Below are 7,874 nucleotides of genomic sequence, written 5' to 3'. Positions count from 1 at the left end.
ATTCCCAAGGGATGGGGCCTGTCCCTTTCCCTCTGTCCCCTTCTGACCAAACGTCAGCCGAACTCCAGCAATGCTGAGGGGTCTGGAAATGCAGAGGTCTTAACACGTGGTGCTCCTGTGCTTTTGGGATGCAGGCTGGTGCCTGGAGGGAGCAGATCCTTGGATGCCTTTACCAAACGGAGCTGCAGGAGCAGTGCTGGGCCAGGTGCCCACCATTCCTGCAGGGAGAGGAGTCCTCGTGCAGAACAGGGAATCAAACCAGAATCTGAGCCAGAGGGAAGGGGCTCGTGTGGATCCCACCTATCGCTTGGTGCTCCTGGTGTTTTCCTCTAAGTCCTGCTGGGATGGAGCTGTGCTCCTGCGAGTGATGGGAACCAGGGTGGCATTCTGCTGGGAGCACCGAGTAGCCATGGGAAGCAGCTCCTGGCTGGGTGGGGGGGCGTTTCCAGGGACACAGGATGGGGGTTCAGCCTGAAGCCACCCCTTCAGTGTGATGGGTGCTGACACACGCTGCTGTGACCCTGAGCCTTCCCTGAACCATATAAATCCACATATTCCAGCTGCCTTAGTGATTAATGCAGCTCAGCACTTCCAAGTTTATTGCTCAGAAGCCCAGACCAAATCCAGACCCCAAGAAACGTTGGTTTCCCCTCTCTGAACTATTTTTCTCTGGTGCTAGCAACCAGCAACTGCAACATCCCAAATCTTGTGAGGAGGGTGAGGGATCTTCCTCCTCAAGCCAGGCTGAACGAGGGGAGAACAAACGAGATCGCAAACAAGCCCCTTGTAATTTATGGGGTTAGTGGAAGCACCTCTGCTGGGTTTGAAGGGAGTAGGTAACACTGCCAGGCCAGAGCTGCGTGAACAGAGTCCCCTTTCTGCTGCTCCTTCCTTCTCCCCACTGTCCCCAAGCAAACCACGGGTGACTCCACAGCTACACGGCTTTAATACCCTCAGAATTAAGCGATTCCTGAGTGTGTTTAGGGACAGGTGGGAGTCGCTGCTGGAGGAGACTGCAGCCCCTCCGGCCAGGGCTGCCAGGGGTTGGGGGATCATGCCCAAGGTGGCAGCTGCTGGCCTTCCCTGTGATCGCAGCCAGGCAGAAGCTCCTCACCCTGACCTCAGGGCTGGTTTGGGAATCGCTGTGGGGTGACGCTGCACAGCAGGGACAAGGGAAAGTCCCCCTCTGCTGCTGGGATAAATGGGATTTGGGGGATTTTGGATGGTGCCGGGGGGAGGTTCCCCAGCAACCTCAGTGCATGGTCCCCATGTCCCCCAGCCCAGACCCTGCACCCCAGCTCCTCATCCATCCCCAGCCCTCCTCCATCCGCAGCCCCTGGGGCTCCCAGCTGCGGCGTGGGCTGCAGCTCGGGCTGCTCCGAGCCGCTCCTGCCTCGGGCCGCCTCTCCCGCCCTGGCTGGGCGCGCTCCATCCCCATCCTCCCCCACGGCTTTGCTTTCCTGCTTCTTCCCTCACAGCTGCTTTCTCCTTCTGCTCCTGCTCCCCTCTCGCTCCCTCCACTCTGCCTCAGAGACACACATAACTCTCCCGTGAAATATATACAGTGTAAATATATAAAAAGCCGGCGTTTGCCTGCTGCTTATGTATTCATGAAATAGTAAATAAATTTTATGGGATAATGTGAAGGCTGCCAGGGAGCAGGAGGATGAAAACTAACCCCTAATGAGGCTCCGTGTCAGTTTGGCACACTCGGGATCGATCTGCCGCTTCCATTTAGCGCCCGAGCGTGGGGGGGAGGAGGCGCTTCCCCGGCGTGGCCCCGGCAGCGACGCCGCGGTGACGGCCACGGGGTCACGGGCTCGGCACAACGGGCCGGGCCGGGGCTGGGGGTGCGCTCTGGGGGTGTTGGGCTGGCTCAGGGGGAGCTTTGGGAGGACGCAAAACGGCGGGAGAAGGGGGATCCTCGGGAGGGGATGCTCAGGCTTGCTTGGGGAGGGATGTGGGGTCAGAGGCAGGAAGGGAGGCAGGGAGGGATGAGGGGAGGGAAGCAGGGAAGGATGCAGGGTTGGAACCAGGCTTGCAGAAAGAAGGATTCAGGGTGGGATGCAGGCTTGTGAGGAAGGATACAGGGAGGGATGCGAGGTGGGAAGCAGGCTTGCACAAGGAGGAATGGGGGGAAGGATGCAGGCAGGAATTCAGGCAGGAATGCAGGCAGGGATGCAGGGAGGGATGGAGGCAGGGAGGGATGCAGGGAGGAAGGCAGGGAGGAATGCAGGCAGAGAGGGATGGAAGGATGCAGGGAAGGATGCAGGGAGGGATGCAGGGAGGGATGGAAGGATGCAGGGAGGGATGCAGACAGGGAGAGATGCAGGGAGGGATGGAAGGATGCAGGGAGGGATGGAAGGATGCAGGGAGGGATGCAGGCAGGGAGGGAAGCAGGGAGGGATGCAGGGAGGGATGGAAGGATGCAGGGAGGGATGCAGGCAGGGAGGGATGCAAGGAGGGATGGAAGGATGCAGGGAGGGATGCAGGCAGGGAGGGATGCAGGGAGGGATGGAAGGATGCAGGGAGGGATGGAAGGATGCAGGGAGGGATGCAGGGAGGGATGCATGGAGGGATGCAGGCTTGCACAGGCTGCCGGGTGGAGCGAGGACGCTGCTGTCAGCAGGCGGGCGAGGAGATCTGGGGGTGACCGCACGGGGAGGCGGCTGCAGAGCTGGGGCAGCCGAGTGAGAGCCGAACTGCAGCTCTCCTGCCAGGGCTCCGGCCCGGCTGCTGATTTCAGCCATGCAGACTGCCCAGCTCAGGAGGGGCCGGGCTTCGTCCTTCCACTGAGATCCTACCTGGGGAAAGGCAGCTCCTGGGGCTTGCCCAGGGCTGAGCAGAGCTGGGGTTCTTCCCTGCAATCCTCCCCCAGGGATGAGGAGGGTGATGGATGCCCCGGGTACTGGCAGGTGTTGATCCCCTTGCTCCCGTTATCTCATCCCAGCAGGAATAGTGGGAACACGGGGTGTGGAGAGCACTGCAGAGGAGAAGGGCTGGGGTTTGGGAGGACCCACAAAAGCCAGTGAGACCCTGGGCACGCCACAGCCCTGTGGGGCTCAGCCTTCCCACAGGATCTGCCCCGTGTTTGAAGGGCTGTGGGTGCAGCACAGCAGGATTTGCTCCAGTGCTGGGTCCCCCATCTCCTGCTGCAGCACGGGATGGTTTGGGGTTATTTGGGGTATGAAGGGGCTCTTCCTTTATTCAGTGTTTGAGGAAGAGGGTCCTATGTAAGAGGGGAAAAGCAGGAAAAACGAGTGTGTGCTTCCAAACACCCGGGGATGTGGGAATCACTCGGCACATCTGAGGAGCTCCCACACCCAGGGAGGGATTTGGGGATTCTTGTACCTAAAACCCAGCGTGGTTTGCAAAGGAACCAGTAATGCTGCTCTGGTTAATACTCTGGGTCAGCCGCGGGTCAGCAGAGTGGGAACACCGCCCCAGGCACTGGGCTGTGGCTGCATCTTTCCAGCATCCCAGAGCAATTTAGGGCTTCGTTTGGAGAACAGCCAAACTGCCTGATGGAACACCGGAGGGGTAAGAAATATTTACACGTAAAACCATCCAAGTTTTATCCTCTTTGGTGCACCCACTTTTGAAGCCACCCTCGGGTGCAGCACGGGGGAGTCCAGCAGCGCTATGGGATGCAGGATGCTGCCGCTGATGCTGCTGGAATTTTGGCACTGGATGGGTTTTCCATCAAAGACCAGGGATCTGAGGGAAAGCAGAGGTTTTGCCAGCCTGTGGAAGCGCCGTGTTGAGTGAAGCAGCAGCGTTTCCCCTCCATCATCACCCACCAGCCGCCAGCGCCCTCACAGGAGCTGCCTCATCAGGGCTTTGGAAAGTCACCAGGTTTGGGGTGTTCGCTGCGCTGTTCCGTTCCCATCCTCGCCGGAGGAGAGCTGCAGCCTGGATCTGCGATGCTTTCTGTGCCTTGCGAGGAGCTGCACACACCTCCCTCAGCCCCGCACGGCCCCAGCCCCTCTCCCGCGGCCCCCGCGGCTCCCACGGGGCGGGACGAGCTCCGGGTGCCGCTGGCTCCCCTCAGCATCCGGCTCCCAGCCCTCCCCTCCCTCCCGCGCTGCCTCCTCCCTCCCTCCCTCCCTCCCTCCTTCCCCCCTCGTATTTTTTTTTATGGACGGAATGAGATGGAGAAGTAAAAATTATTAACCCCGAGGTCAGCACTGGCTGCCTCATTCCTCTCTAGCTTCAAGCACTTTCTCCCTCATCTGTTTCACAGACAGCGATGTTCGGCTCAACACATTTGCATATACTTATTGCATTTTTTTAGTCTTTATCTATTTATTTATTTTTAAAGAGACAGAGCCGCTCCTGCCTCTTTTTTTCCCCCTCCTGTGAGCTTCCACCAGGCGCTGCTTGGGATTTGATTCAGGCACAGCTCGCTGAGGGAGGCAGGGGAGTGCAGGACCTGCAGGGATGCTGGGCTTCGCTCTTTTCCTCCCACCTTGATTTCACCGCTGCTTTTTCCACGTTTTCCCTAGAAAATGGCAGAGTTGTCCCTTCTGGCTGCTGGGGAACAGGAGGAGCAGGGTGGAGGATGGCCAGAGGGATGGATCCATCTTGCTCTTCATCCGTAATTCCCCCTTGGACAACCGGTGGGGAAGGGCCACAGGAAGCTCCTGGTGGTCCAAAGCAGGGTGGAGATGGAAACTCCTCACCATTCCAAGGCCTTTCCTGGGCTTTGCATGGCCAAGCACAGCTGGCTCAGTCAAAGTCATTAGCACATGGCAAAAGCCAGACCCTCATTTGGGAGGCAGCACCCCCAGGCTCAGCATCCTCCTCCTCCTCACCACAGAGAAGCTTCTCCCACCAACCCAAAGGAATACCAGGGAGGGGGGAAGAAAAATAAAAATTTGGGAATGTTACATCTTAAGCTCAGCATCTCCCCAAAAATCCCTCGCAGATATCCATAATGGTCTGGCAGCTATTAGAGGCGCGGGAAGGAGGGAAGGGAAGGAAATGAATGCCGGGTGAGAAGAGAAAATTCATAGCCCAGCTGATACGCCATGATAAATAATTATGAGTTATTAATTTTAAATTACATCTTTAATGCGTTGCATGATTTTAATTCCCACCACAGTATTAATATAGGGACTCTGGTTTGATTAATTTAAAGCGGAACAAAAAGGTGTCGATTCCCAGCGCTGCCGGGGACCTCACGGGGCTGCACGGGGAGGGCCTTTATTCCAGGATGAGCGTCGGGATGGTTGCTCCTGCGCTGTGGGGTGGATGGGAATAGTGGAAAACGGGGTGTGATTTGTGGGGTGGACAACAGCAAGGTGTCTTAGAGCCCACAGCTGCATTACTTTGGGGGAATCCATGAGGGAAGAGCATCACGGGTGCGTTCGGAGAGCTGGGAGCCCCCATCCTGCTTCCCAGGTGGATGAAGGCCACCAGAAATCCTCCCTCAAGCGCTTCATCCCAAATCCACACCGACAAAACTAAAACGGGGACCGTCATCACCAAAACCCACTGGGTGCCTCCGCCCTCACCCCGCACCTCGGGCACCCCCCACACTGCTCCGCCGGGGCCGGGAAGCTGCTCCAAGTTTGCTTGGCGAGTAAACTTCCCCTAAGTGTGACAATCGCTTTAGCTCCCCAGCGAGGATTTACCGGGCTGCTGTTATCGCTTTGAAAGTCGGAGTTCTCCAAATGGGCATGAGAGAGCAGCCGGAGAGGTCAGAGCCAGTTAGGCTGCACAGCCGCTCAAAGCCCCCTTCCAAGCGGCATTAAAGACGGGATTAAGCCTAAGAGGGTTATGGAGGGAGGAGTAAAACAGCCTTGTCCTGCACACGGCGCCGAGATAAGGCTCTGTTCTCTAGGTGTGAACTCCCGCGTGCGCCAGCCCAGGCACTCCGGGCTTTGCGGCAGAAATTGGAGGGATAATACCGGAGGCGGGCGGATCAAGCGGCAGCCGAGGCGGCCCCTGGCAGGCGCGGGGCTGGGGTGGTGCCGCCGCGGCCGCCCCGCTATTTATAGGATTGGTTAATCCGGGCAGCCGCGGCACAAGCAGTCTCCTTTTCCACTGGCCTGGCTGGGGCACGGCACAGGGAGGGGGGCCTGGGGGTGGGGGCACCCCCTGCTCCCATCCTGCCCCCAGAGGAAAGGCTGCGGAGGGGTTTGGGGTCAAGGCTGAGTTGGATGTTGGCCTGAAGGATCACGTTATCCTGAAGGATCACATTGTTCCGCTGCATCCCGATGGACAACACATCTGTAGGGTCACACGGTGCTACCCTCACCCCAGAGCGAGGGCTTTCTCCCCCTTTCCCAGGGCTGGAACTGGGTTTGGAAAGGCTTCCCACTTCCTCCTGCATCTTCCCAGGTGGTGGAGCCTGATGCAGCTCCTGGTGCTCTGCCAAAGAGGAGACACAACCCCGAAATCTTCGTGGAAGGGGGATGGGATGGGGATGGGAATGGGATGGGATGGGGATGGGGATGGGATGGGGATGGGAATGGGAATGGGGATGGGGATGGGATGGGATGGGATGGGGATGGCATGGGATGGGATGGGATGGGATGGGATGGGATGGGATGGGATGGGGATGGGGATGGGGATGGGGATGGGGTGGGATGGGAATGGGATGGGATGGGATGGGATGGGAATGGGAATGGGGATGGGAATGGGAATGGGGATGGGGATGGGATGGGATGGGAATGGGGATGGGGATGGGGATGGGGATGGGATGGGGATGGGGATGGGATGGGATGGGATGGGATGGGATGGGATGGGATGGGATGGGGATGGGGATGGGGATGGGGATGGGGTGGGATGGGAATGGGATGGGATGGGATGGGATGGGATGGGATGGGATGGGATGGGGATGGGATGGGATGGGGATGGGGATGGGGATGGGGATGGGATGGGATGGGATGGGGATGGGATGGGATGGGGATGGGGATGGGATGGGATGGGATGGGATGGGATGGGAATGGGAATGGGGATGGGGATGGGGTGGGATGGGAATGGGAATGGGGATGGGGATGGGATGGGATGGGGATGGGGATGGGGATGGGGATAGGGCTGGGGCTGGATATGGGGATGGGAATGGGAATGGGAATGGGGATGGGGATGGGGATGGGGATGGGGATGGGATGGGGATGGGAATGGGGATGGGCATGGGGATGGGGATAGTGTTGGGGCTGGAGTACCAGCTGCGTTTACCCTCCCAGCCCCTCAAAGCAGCCAGGGAAAGGCCCGGCTGAGGGGGATGCTCCTCACCAGACACCCTCCAAGGGCAGTGGGATCCTTCTCTGTGAGGTCCATCTGCGTCTTGCTTCGCCACGCTCCGTGTGTTCCACAGCCCCAGGAGCTGCTGCCGGCAGAGGGAGCAGGAACTGAGCGGGATCTGAGCCTCTCCTAAGCACGGTGTTTGCGTTTTCCCTTTTTTTGGCTGGGTCCCGAGGCCGCTCTCGGAAGAGCCAAGTGCCGGTGTTCTGTCTGCACGCTCGGAGCTGTTCAATTAAACAGTTCAGGGAATTAACTGCGTGCCACGAGCTGCAGCAAACCCGCTCGCAGCCAGGGACCGCTGGATTTGCTCCTCGCCAAAAAAAACCTCGGGAAACAACGCTAATAAAGAAGGATAACTGAGTCCCTGCCTGCTGCACGGAGCCTTTTCTTTCTGCCTTTGCTTCTCTTCCTTTGTTTTCCCAGCTGGGAGGGCTCTGTGCTCAGGATGCGGCTCCCTCAGGAGCTGACCGGGATGGGGATGCCCGGAGCTGTGCCTTGGCTGGAGCCTCCCTTTTCCTCGCAGCCCAGGAGGGATTTGCCAGGGCTGGCAGGCGGGAGCGCTCCAGGCTCAGCCGGGAGCTCAGCCCAAGGTCAAAGCCTGGCTGGGCCTGTCCCGGGGCCAA

General features: G+C 59.0%; 1 long non-coding RNA gene across 1 annotated transcript; it reads left to right on the top strand.

The window, feature by feature from the left end:
- Positions 1–2,640: 2,640 nt before the first annotated feature.
- LOC125335573 lies at positions 2,641–7,618 on the top strand. The gene is made up of 2 exons (XR_007207487.1): positions 2,641–3,540; positions 7,194–7,618. It is a non-coding gene; the product is annotated as an uncharacterized LOC125335573 (long non-coding RNA).
- Positions 7,619–7,874: the final 256 nt, after the last annotated feature.

The sequence above is a fragment of the Corvus hawaiiensis genome, chromosome 18 (assembly GCF_020740725.1).
Source record: "Corvus hawaiiensis isolate bCorHaw1 chromosome 18, bCorHaw1.pri.cur, whole genome shotgun sequence".
NCBI classification, from domain to species: Eukaryota; Metazoa; Chordata; class Aves; order Passeriformes; family Corvidae; genus Corvus; species Corvus hawaiiensis.
This window is presented reverse-complemented; position numbering and strand designations above follow the sequence as displayed.